At 47.7% G+C, this 12558-nt stretch overlaps 1 long non-coding RNA gene across 1 annotated transcript in view; it reads left to right on the top strand.

The window, feature by feature from the left end:
* The window catches only part of LOC144805563 (uncharacterized), a 116294-nt gene that overhangs the window by 70724 nt on the left and 33012 nt on the right, over positions 1–12558 (top strand). The window lies entirely within an intron of this gene.

The following is a 12558-nucleotide window of genomic DNA, read 5'->3' on the forward strand; positions in this document are numbered from 1 at the left end:
GCAGACGGTGTCAAAGGCTGCTGAGAGGTCTAGGAGGATGAGAGCGGCTGTTTCCCTGCTGTCCATCAGGGTTCTGATGTCGTCTGTCGCTGCGATGAGGGCGGTCTCGGTGCTGTGGTTGGCTCGGAATCCGGACTGGGAAGGGTCGAGCGAGTTGTTTGCCTCGAGGAATGTGGTCAGCTGTTTGTTGACGGTCTTCTCGATGACTTTAGCCGGGAAGGGGAGAAGAGAGATGGGGCGGATGTTTTTGAGGTCTTTGGGGTCCGCTGTGGGTTTCTTCAGAAGGGCGTTGATTTCTGCGTGTTTCCAGCTCTCAGGGAAGGTGGCTGATGCGAAGGAGCTGTTTACGACGTTCCGAAGGTGGGGTGCAATGATGGTGTCGGCTTTGTTGAAGATGTGATGGGGGCATGGGTCGGAGGGAGAGCCGGAGTGGATGGAGTTCATGACGTGGATGGTGTCTTCACTGCTGATGGGGGTCCATACGCTGAGGGTGGTGGTGGGGGTAGCTGGTTTGGTGTCCAGAGATGGAGATTGGGGTCCGAAGCTGTCGTGTATATCTGCGATCTTGCGGTGGAAGAAGGTGGCGAGGGCGTTGCAGAGATCTTGTGACGAGGTGATGTCGTTGTTGCTGGCGTTGGGGTTGGAGAGCTCTTTGGCGATGCTGAAGAGCTCCTTGCTGTTGTGGGTGTTGTTGTCCAGTTGCTCTTTGATCGATGTCCTCTTGGTGGCCCGGATCTGCTGGTGGTATTCGCGGGTGGTGTTTTTGAGGGTTGTCATGTTTTCTGTTGTCCGTTCGTGGCGCCAGGTCTGTTCGAGTGTTTGGCAAGATTTCTTTGCGGCTTTGAGGCCATCTGTGAACCATGGGGGTTTTCTGTTGCCAGTCTTGCCTTGGGGGTTCTTCAGTGGAGCGAGGTTGTTGGCGCAGTTGGTGATCCACTGAGCGAGGTTGTGGGCTGCGTTGTTGGTGTCGGGTAGATTGGTGTCGGCTGGTGGGTTCTGGCTCAGCGATGTGGTTAGCTGGTCTGTGGTGGTTTTGCTCCAGCATCTGCGGAGGATCCGATGCGCGAGGTGGTGAGATGTAGTCTTCTTGAAGATGAAGTGTACGCAGCTGTGGTCGGTTCAGTGGAGTCTTGTGGAGTGGTTGAAGATGACGTGGTTACTGGCGGAGAGGATGGCGTCGAGCGTGTGGCCGGCGAGGTGGGGGGGGGTGTCCACCAGTTGCTTGAGTCCGAGGTTGGTGAGGTTGTCGAGCAGGGTGGAGGTGGCGTTGTCGTTGTTTTTTTCCAGGTGAAAATTCAGGTCTCTTAGGAGGATGTATTCTGGTGAGGCTAGGGCGTGCGGCTGATGAAGCCTGCGATGGTTTCGCTGAATTGTGTGCGTGGGCCTGGGGGTCTGTAGATGAGCGTTCCTCTGAGGGTGGTCTGGGGGTTGGTGTGGATTTGGAAGTGTAGGTGTTCGGCGGTGGGACGATGTCTTCGGCGTTGGTCATGACGTTGATGGTGTTCCTGTAGATGACGGCGACTCCTCCTCCTGTTTTGTTGGTTCGGTCCTTCCGGGTGATTTTGTAGCCGTCTGGGATGGCTATGGCGATGTCGGGGGCTGAGGAGGCGTTCATCCAGGTTTCCGTGAGGAAACCGACGTCTGGTGCTGATGTGTCGAGGAGGTCCCAGAGTTCGATGGCGTGCTTGTGAACGGAGCGGGTGTTGAGGAGGATGCACTTAAGGTGGTTGTTGTTGATGTTTGGTTTGGCGGGCAGGGTGCGGGGTCGAAGGCAGGTGAATTTTCAGGCTTGACAGGTGAAGGGTCCGTGGGTGCGCTTTGGGTTGGCTTGGTAGCAGGCGGTTGGTTGTCCGGTGTTGAGTGCGATGATGGCGGCGGTGTCGTATCTTAGTCGGGTGTCCTGGTGTCGGCGGGGTCCTGGGGTTCTGGCGCTGGGCGCGGTCCAGGCGCAGACGGGCTTGCCTTTGGCGCGCAATTGGCGCGTCCGCTGCGCTTCCGTGCGGCGTCCTCCATAAATGGCCAAGTGGGAGGGAGGAGCAGCTGGTCGCCCATTGGCCACCCCGCTGTGAGCGGGGTGGCCAATGGGCGACAGAGGGAGCGTGGCACAGAAGGAAAAGGGACGGGGCCGCAGGGGAGCAGCGATGGGAAGCGGGGAGCAGGGGGGCACAGAAGCGGGAAAAACAGTCACGGAGAAACACAAAATATACTGGCAACAGGCAATAAGCAGGGCACAATGCAAGAAAAACACTGGGTACAGTCAACAACAATACTCAGAAATACGGGTGCAGCGGCGAACTCGCGGCAGCAGCGGTGAAGGGCTGGAGTCCTGGTCACACACAGGGAGCCGTGCGGTGTGTGGAGCGACCGGCCCTGCGAGCAGGGTAAAGGGTCACCACCACTACCCTCAGACAACATGAAGCACTGCCCAGACACTACATACTCTACCCTCAGACAACAGGTAACAGTGCCAGACACTGTGAACTCTACCCTCAGACAAGAGATACCACTGCCCAGGCAACATAAACACTACCATAAGACAACAGGTAACACTGTAAACACTAAAAACACAATAGATTGGACACTGTAATCACTCCCCCCGACAACATGCAACACTTCATACACTGTACACACTACCCTAAGACAACAGAAACCCTGCCAAGACACTGTAAACACTACCCTCAGACAACATGAAACACTGCCTAGACACTACATACTCTACCCTCAGACAACAGGTTACACTGTAAACACTAAAAACACAATAGATTGGACACTGTAATCACTCCCCCCGACAACATGCAACACTTCATACACTGTACACACTACCCTAAGACAATAGAAACTCTGCCCAGACACTGTAAACTGTTATAAAAACAGGGGTTGACCCAATTTAGTACAAGGACCTGGGTATTCAGTAGTATAGACAACAATTGGTCCTCGACACAATTTCACCATTGAAAAAAATCATAACATTTGGTCAAGTTAATTCACTCCACATCAAGATTGACTCTATAGTCTTAATAACACAGATGATACTAGCCCCGAAGTTTTTTATATAATAAGTGCCAATAAGCCAATGAGACTGAAAAAAGTCCAAATCGGACGATCAATTTAATATACAATATAACAATCAATGTATCTATATACATATATTTACATGAATCATAAGGCAAAAATAAACTTTTTTTTAAAAAAGAGAGAACGTGCACAGAGAAAGATAAAGTATGTGCTCAAGGGAATGATCAAGAGGATCAGAAAAACAGTGTGGATCATTTATATACAAAGAAACATGAGCCTGTCCTCGGTAATGCTTGTAAAAAATACTTCTTTTTTACTAGCTTAATGCTATCTACAATTCCTTGGTGCAATTCAAGGACCAAGGAATTGTAGATAGCATTAAGCTAGTAAAAAAAAAAGAAGTATTTTTTACAAGCATTACCGAGGACAGGCTCATGTTTCTTTGTATATAAATGATCCACACTGTTTTTCTGATCCTCTTGATCATTCACTTGAGCACATACTTTATCTTTCTCTGTGCACGTTCTCTCTTTTTTTTAAAAAGTTTATTTTTGCCTTATGATTCATGTAAATATATGTATATAGATACATTGATTGTTATATTGTATATTAAATTGATCGTCCGATTTGGACTTTTTTCAGTCTCATTGGCTTATTGGCACTTATATAAAAAACTTCGGGGCTAGTATCATCTGTGTTATTAAGACTATAGAGTCAATCTTGATGTGGAGTGAATTAACTTGACCAAATGTTATGATTTTTTTCAATGGTGAAATTGTGTCGAGGACCAATTGTTGTCTATACTACAGACACTGTAAACAGCACCCTAAGACAGCAGTAAAACTTCTCAACACTGTAAACACTAAAAACAAACAAGGGATAGCACTGCCCAGACATTGTAAACTTACCCTCAGACAAGTAACACTGCCTGACACTGTAAACACTAAAAGCAGACAACAGGTAGTACTGCTCAGACATTGGAAACACTACCCTCAGAGGTAACACTGAACAGACACTGTAAACACTCCCGCCAGACAACAGATAGCACTTCACAGACACTGTAAACACTCCCGCCAGACAACAGATAGCACTGCTCAGACACTGTAAACACTCTCGCCAGACAAAAGATAGCACTGCTCAGACACTGTAAACACTCCCGCCAGACAACAGATAGCACCCCTCAGACACTGTAAACACTCCCACCAGACAGCACTGCCCAGACACTGTAAACACTCCTGCCAGACAACAGATATCACTGCTCAGACACTGTAAACACTCCCGCCAGACAACAGACAGTACTGCCCAGACACTGTAGACACTCCCGCCAGACAACAGATAGCACTGCCCAGACACTGTAAACACTCCCGCCAGACAACAGATAGCACTGCTCAGACACTGTAAACACTCCCGCCAGACAACAGATAGCACTGCTCAGATACTGTAAACAATCCCGCCAGACAACAGATAGCACTACCCAGACAATGTGAACACTCCCGCCAGACAACAGATAGCACTGCCCACACACTGTAAACACTCCTGCCAGACAACAGATAGCACTGCCCAGACACTGTAAACACTCCCGCCTGACAACAGATAGCACTGCTCAGACACTGTGAACACTCCCGCCAGACAACAGATAGCACTGCCCAGACACTGTAAACACCACTCCAGGACAAGAGACAGCACTGCCCAGACACTATACACATTACACTCATGGGTAACACTACACAGACAATGTAAACTCTACTCTTAGACAAGTAACACTGCCCAACACTGCAAACACTGTTTTGCCTCTATAAAAGTTAATTGGGGGCGTGGCCAAGATGGTGGACAGCTAGGACGCGCTTTTAGATCACTCCGTGCCGCCGCCTAAATAAGCATATAATTCGAGCCCTTTGTTCCCCAGTAGGTGCCCCTGGGACTAAATACAAGCTCCTGAGAGAAGGGGGTACAAGCGGATCCTTGCGGAAGCAGCATAGAACCCTTTGTGCGAAAGAACGAAAGGCTAAGAGGACCAGCGGTCTCTGGACCGGGACCTGCGGCCTATAGTATACGGATGTCCACCAAACGAGTGATGATCCTCCATGGGGTAGAGCTCCGTGGACCGCGGAGACAGGGGAGCTGATTGATCCCCTCTCCCCCCAGGGGCTGTGTGGACAACCTGGACTGGTGAGGCGAACAGAGCTTGCAGACTGCGCCACGACCCTGGACCACAGAGTGGGAGAACTCTGGAGCGTGCAGGTGTCCCGGTGAACAGTAGGGATCAAAAGCGTGCCTACTCCTGTGGCGTGCTCCTGTGGCATGTGATGAGCAGCCTGCCCAAGTTTTGGCCCATCTTTCGCTTTGCAGGGTCACATCGAATAATTGGCACAAAGATAGCTATTCCCCTCAGCCTCAAAGCCATGGCAGGGAACATGTTCGGAAAGGCAAAATACAACAAGAGAAAAGATACCTGCCATATAGATTTAATATAGAACTCACAAGGAGGTCCTTTGATACATTTAGAACCACCCAAATCAAAACAGATTAATTCAGCACATAATGAAAAATAGATACAAGTTTTATTACATAGAAAAACATTTTATTCAATACATTAATGACAAACCACATGGGGATTTTTCTAAAAAACTGATGATTTGACAAATATAGTCCCACATATCGACATCAAACAAAAAACTCTCATACCTTCATACATACCAGCATTTCAAACACTCTCATACCACAACCAGGCATCCAATACCAAGGTACATAATAGCCATGAGCTGATCTAATAATAATAGATGGAAAACAGTCATCAGGGGGATGGACAACAGATCAGCCAAGTAGACCCCAGATGACACAAAACGCCGACGCACGCTTAGGTGTAAGGCCCCCGGACGGGGCTACACCTTCTTCAGGGCGATGATGTACAGTTCACAGTGGGACAAACAATCAATCTAAAAAGTAGACACATCAACTCTCACGGGGGATCCAGCAATGCAGAGGTCCTCAAATAAGGAACTTCAAGAAATGCTCATAGAGGTTGAAGGTCATTCTTGTGGGCGACTCCCAAGCTGGGTTCAGTCCAATAATGCCAAGTCCGGGAGATGAAGAAGAGAGAAGGATGCCAATAGTTAAGAGGGTAATCTCCGCCTATGAGTAGGGTTCAGGATGACTCCTTCATTTTCTACGGAGACGATAGAGAACCAGTCATGCACAGTCTTCAAATCGACACAGGGGGGTTCAACCGCTTCTCGTAATACAAGGCGTCATGTTGGGAAAGTCAGGCAGTTCCAGGATGGAAGATAAGGCTAGAAGCCAAGGGCATGAGGCTCGGCTAGACGCAGATGACTGAGAGGGTACGGTCACTAAGGCATTCCTTGAAACACTCTTCTCTTCACTACGTGCAGACCTGCAGATGATGAAAACCGAATTAGCATCGGAAATCCGATAGGTGACATGCGAGGAGGCCGAGGTGGGCGAGAAAGTCGCCAAGCTTGAAGACAGGGAGCTAGGCCGGGAGGAGCAGTTCTTGTGGCTTCAAAAAGGGGAGCTACGGCTAAAAGAGCAGTAGCTGGCCCTTCAGGCTCGCAACGAGGACCTGCAGAACAGATCCAGGAGGAACAATATAAGAATTAGAGGTGTGCCATCCAAAGCAGGGGGCTCCAACCTACGCAAGTTTGTCACAGACCTCCTACGACATGTCTCCGGACTTCCTGAAACCTCTGCACTACAGCTAGACCGGGTTCGGTTCACAGAGTGGGATCTGAATGCCTGGGGAAAGGTCCCCCAGCCGATATACTGGTTTGCGTTCGCGATTTTCAGATCAAAGAGGACTTTCTTAGAAAAGCCAGAGACTCCCACCGGTCCACTTCAAAGGCTATTCCCTAACCTTTTACCAGGATCTCTCCAGGATCAACTTGCAGAAACGTAGGACGTTCCGCTCTGTAACAGAACACCTACGGAAGGCTAATATGGAGCCACCCCTTCCGCATCATCTTCAAGTATGAAGGATCTCTCTATCAGATCAGATCACTCAGGGAAGCCTGTGCCCTCCTGCACATCACCACGCAGGATGATTCTGAGGAGTAGCCCGCCTCTCCTAAGTGTATACGAACTGCATGGCAGAAGGTAACAAGCAACCACTGCGGGCCCAGCCCGACTTGGCCACCATTAGTAAAAAGAGACAGGCGGTGCTACAGGTCCTATCAGCGGAATCCACCCTTTCAACTGCATCATGAGCTGAAGACGAACCTGCTCCCGGGGGTACGGAGGGACTTGCGAGGCACTGAAGGAGGCAGTAGAGGGGCTGTTGGTAGGATGCTCCCAGTACTGTACAATCTGCGGGTCGCTCGGGGGTCCCACACAGAATCTCTTGGAGGGTGGTCCTCCAGAACAGTCCTCCCTTGGCTGTCGTCGCCTCATACTGACTCTTGGGTCTTGACAGACTTGGCTCCTGTTGATTTCTTCAGTATATCCTTTTGTTGGTTATGGGTACATTCTATCTTCTTTCACTTCTTCTCCTCCGCACCAGCCACAAGAGGGCTACAAGAGTTCTACGAACTTCATGGTATGGCGCACCATCGCTACCTCGCAGGCGCGACGAGGACGAAGTGAACAAGCTGCATAGGGGCTTCCTAAACTTGTGCAATGCATAATATACGTTTGGTGAGCCTCAATGTTCGAGGCCTCAATAGTCCAGTAAAATGCAAAGCGATTTTATCTTATCTAGAACACTCCGGGGAGACATATGCTTATTGCAGGAAACCCACTTACTTGTCAGGGACACCCACCGCATGCGCTCACCTAGGTTTCCCAGACCATACTGGACAACTGACACAACTAAAAAAAATGGGGTTGACATACTGCTTGCCCAGAGCTTCCAGGGAAAGGTCACTGATGTGATAGCTGAACACAAGGGCAGAGCATTATGGATTAGGCTCCAGTGGGGTCATAAACGGTTCACAGTGGCATCTATTTATGCAATGAACGAACACCAGGAACGCTTCTTGATTACCTACCTTACACAAGTCTTAGCCTCGCAAGACCGGGAGGTGGTGATAGGGTGGGGGGGCCTAACCTGGTAATGAATACAGACTTAGATCGCTCGGGGCATCTCGCTACACAAGCTGGGACCCTCACACAGACTGGACATCAATGGCGTATGAATTGCGTCCTTAATGATATATGGAGTCAGACACACCCCCCCGCCAAAGACAACACATACTTTTCTGCGGCCCATAGATCCTATGCCCCTATTGATCATTTTCTCATCACAGATGCACTATTGGGAATGCGTAGCTGAAGCAACAATTTAATCCCATTCCCTCTCTGATCATGCCCTGATAACGCTATCGCTGAACCTAGGTGCCTCTCAACCATGCCCGTCACGATGGCTTCTTCTTGACGCCATACTTCACTCCGACCAGATAACTAAAGCTATTAGCAAGGCAATCAAAGACTATCTCACCACCAATGACCGAGACTAGGTTCGCCCGGCGTCCTTGTGGGAAGCGTTAAAACTAGTTATACGAGGGGAATTAATAGCCACATCAGCAAGCTAAAACAAGCTACGGAAGGAACAGAGGAAGTAAATAGCAGCATCAGTAGCAGAACTAGAATTCATACACAAACTCACCGGTGCCCCCGCTCCTGGAGGGAATTGAAGAAGAAACGCTTAATTCTCCACCGATTGGACCTAGATAGAGCGGAATATGCCTTAGTGCATCTCCGGCACAAATTCTTCCTTAACAGAAATCCTTCTGGCTGCATGCTAGTCCATAAGCTACGCCAAAGAGAGGTTACCGTAACAATACCGGCAATCAAAGACCCGTCCGGGACTCTAGTATACGCAAAATTGCAGAAGCTTTCTGAGCCTTCTACAGCAAACTTAGTGCGGAGGAAGACTCTACACATAGAGACATAGGTAGTTACCTCCATGGTGCGCAGCTGACTGCGCTGCCTACTGATACTGCAACTTACATTGATCGCTCTATCCAAGTTGACAAGGTAGTGACAGCAATAGTCAGTCTCAAAACCTCCAAGTCCCCGAGCCTGGATGGCTTAACCCCCCCCTCCCCGCCCCCCCTCGTTCTATAACAAATTCTGTCAGATACTAGCCCCTGTTCTGAAACAGCTTTTTAACTCATTTCTTGATACGGGAGCACTCCCTGATTCCCTCTCGGAGGCCTCCATCTCAGTAATCATAAAACCATCTGAAGATCCCCTTGAATGTGCCTCCTATCGTCCAGTCTCATTGCTCAACGTCGATGCCAAATATGAACATATAGCATTGAGGCTATCCAAAGCACACCTTATAAGTTTCTTTTCAGTCCTAGCTAAGTAATCGCTTTTTAAGGGATCTGTATACCCTCAATTGGACAATGAGACAGATTAAAACCAACATCAATTCCAAGAAAGAAGATCCAGGCAGTTCAGAGTCAATTGAATGTCAATCTTCTTGTGATTTCATCAATTCTTTATTAGTATTAAAAAAATCGTATAAGATCTCCCAGCACGCAGTTTGCCAACACGTTTTTTGTCTTGCACTAAGACTTTCTCAAGGCTGGAAATATCAAACAATACTAGTATAAATATGACATACAAAATTGCATACATTGACAAAAACAAATATATAAATACCATACAATTCACTAACATATATAGAGATTGACATATTTAAAAACACATAAAAAACAACATTTGTATATACATTTGAGAAACATAGATAAACCATATGTTATGTAAAACAAAACATGCTGTATACACTCCTTGACGTGTCTATACATCCAACATTTAACAGAGTTTGTTGTAGACCTGAATACACATCTAAACAGTGTTAGTTTTAGACCTAAATACACATCTAAACAGTGTGACTCAAGAATCCAAGAGTATAACAAAGGTGGAATTGACTGCAGTGTAAGTAAAACAAGCACCAGCCATCACCAAGTGAAAAAAAGATAAGTTTAACAGGAATTCTTTTTATATGTACTAAGAATAGAGTGACAAGAAAGTGAGGGAAGTGAGAAAACAGGAGGAGAGATAATGAAGATAAGAAAAGAACACCGATTGAAGATCGGACCCACCATAAGTACTGGTGGAGAATATCCAAATATCAGCTTGAAGAAAAAAGAATCACAAATCTATCCAAGCGGGATATACCAAATTCAGAGGTTAGAGACAACCCGTTGATCTCCGGGGTCCGCCTGGGAGCTGACATAGATACTATAAGCCTCTACGCTTACGACGTGTTCCTGTCCTTGACAAATCCTGAGACCTCGCTCGTGGCCCTAGTGGCAAATTCTCGTGGTTCAGTGAAGTGGCTGGCTTCAAGGTAAACCTTCCCAAGTTACAAATACTGAATCTGTCTACTACCCCTTGCACAGTAGAGGCCCTGTCCAGGCATTTCCCATTCACTTGGACCAGCAATCACATACCATACCAGGGGATTTTCTTAGTATGAATCCCTAATAAGACACTAACGGCTAACTACGGGCCACTTCTAGAACAGACTACTGAAACCCTCTCCACATGGTCATGATCGGGTCTCTCTTGGGCGGGTCATGTTGCAGCAGTTAAAATGACGATAATGCCGCGCATATTGTACATCTTTCAAACTAGCTCCCTTTCCCCAACTGCGGTTACATTGCGGAACCTACAGTGGGCCATCAACCACTTCATCTGGGGTGGGAAGCAACCGCGACTCAGCTTTGTGCAGATCACAAAACCCAAGTTAGGTGGGGGGCCCCTGTGTTGTCCAGGTATTTTCAAGCATCACAACTACCCTTCATTCTTGAGTGGAACCACCCACTTTCAGAGAAACATTGATCGTTTAGTAACCAAATAATTGCAGGAGCGAAGACTTGGGGAGAGATTTTGCTCCCGCGTAGGCATAACGCATGGAGGCTTTACCTCTCCCCGGTGATGACAACTACCCTAAAAGTATGGGACGCAACTGCAATCCGCCATGGCTTTACTTCATTCCCCTCCCCACTCCATTGGTGGACAACTCTGACTTCCCGCCTGGGTGCAAATCAAAAACATTCCAGCAGTGGCGTGAGAAGGGGTGTAATCAAGAGAGGGCCTTTCCCTTTGATCAGCTTCAGAAAGATTACGAAATCCCAGCCACTGACTAGTACGCCTATAATCAAGCGTGTCCCTGGGGGTAAACAGCGTTTACAACTAATTTTTTACCCCGCAGGTAATCACAACGCAGTCATTACAACGACTGCGTTGTGATTCCGCACACCATTACTCCGCAAGTCGGAACAACACTTTGCGGGGGGCGGGGAGGTGTTGGATTTAAAATCCAGCACCTTCCCTAGTGTCTGCACAGACTGGAGTTGGAATATACTATTCCAACTTCCAGCGCCCCTCCTCTGCAAGTCGTTGTTCTGATTTGCGGAGTAATGGTATGCGGAATCACAACATGCTCGTTGTAACGACGGCGTTGTGATTCCCTGCGGGGAAAAAGAATGGGGGATTTAAAGGTATATTCGTCACTGGGTAACCTACCCGGAGATGAGACCAGGAGCTTCTCGTCCATTAACCCAGTATGAAAAGTGGCTTATTAGTAAAAGCGACGGCAAGCGCCTTATATCAAAACTGTATTCTTTCCTCTCAGTAGACACCACACCAACGAACTCTAAGGACAGTTAAGGTGGGAGGAGGAAATAGGCAGATCCCTCACAGACAAGGAGTGGCAGGACATATTTTTTTAGAACACATCACACTGCACACAACATCCCGGGTACGGAAGCAGCTTATAAAGTTGCCTCATACTGGTACTTAACTGCGGCCCGACAGAAGCACTCGAACAAAGAACGACCCCGGCTTACTGCTGGCGTGGCTGCGGGCAGACAGGCTCATTAGTACATCTACTTTGGCATTGCCTCAAATTAGTAAGATACTGGGACCTGATACTCCAGGACATAAATGAAGCCTTCGAGACAGATATCCTGTGCTTCCCTGCCTATATTTTGCTGGGTCTCCCTAATCCACTAACATTTCCCTTGCGCTCTTTAAGAGGGAGGCAGATAGCCTTAGCCCTTAATGCGGCAAGTTTTATCACTGTTTTGGGTAATATGAGTGGTTATTTGGATTTCCTATTTGTATTAAATATTCACCTGGTATTCTTTTTTGCAGTCTGTTTCTGGACAACTGTCCTCCTAATACGGGTGTTCTTTTGAGGTGTCACTAGGTCTCTTCTCTTTGGTATCGAGGACGCACAACTCAATCTTTCCTTTGGATGCATTGTCTTGTTTGTGGTTTCACGGTTCTTAACTATAATTTTAATCTCAAGAAAGAACATTTTGGAATGCGGTGTTACACAAAAGATCTTGCAGCAGGGATACCGTGGTTGATTACTACATAAGCATGAGACTATGTAGTTTATGTATGGTTTTCTGTTTATTTGTAGCCTGATGAAGTCGATGGTGGATATACCCTATTGACGAAACATATGTTGGCTGCAAAGGTTATCAATACTGCTGGATGCATGTAGAGATAGGAAATAAAGCACTGCTGATTAAATAGGACTATTGTACATGTAATAACTCTTAATTT

The sequence above is a fragment of the Lissotriton helveticus genome (genome assembly GCF_964261635.1).
Source record: "Lissotriton helveticus chromosome 1_1 unlocalized genomic scaffold, aLisHel1.1 SUPER_1_unloc_14, whole genome shotgun sequence".
NCBI lineage: Eukaryota > Metazoa > Chordata > Amphibia > Caudata > Salamandridae > Lissotriton > Lissotriton helveticus.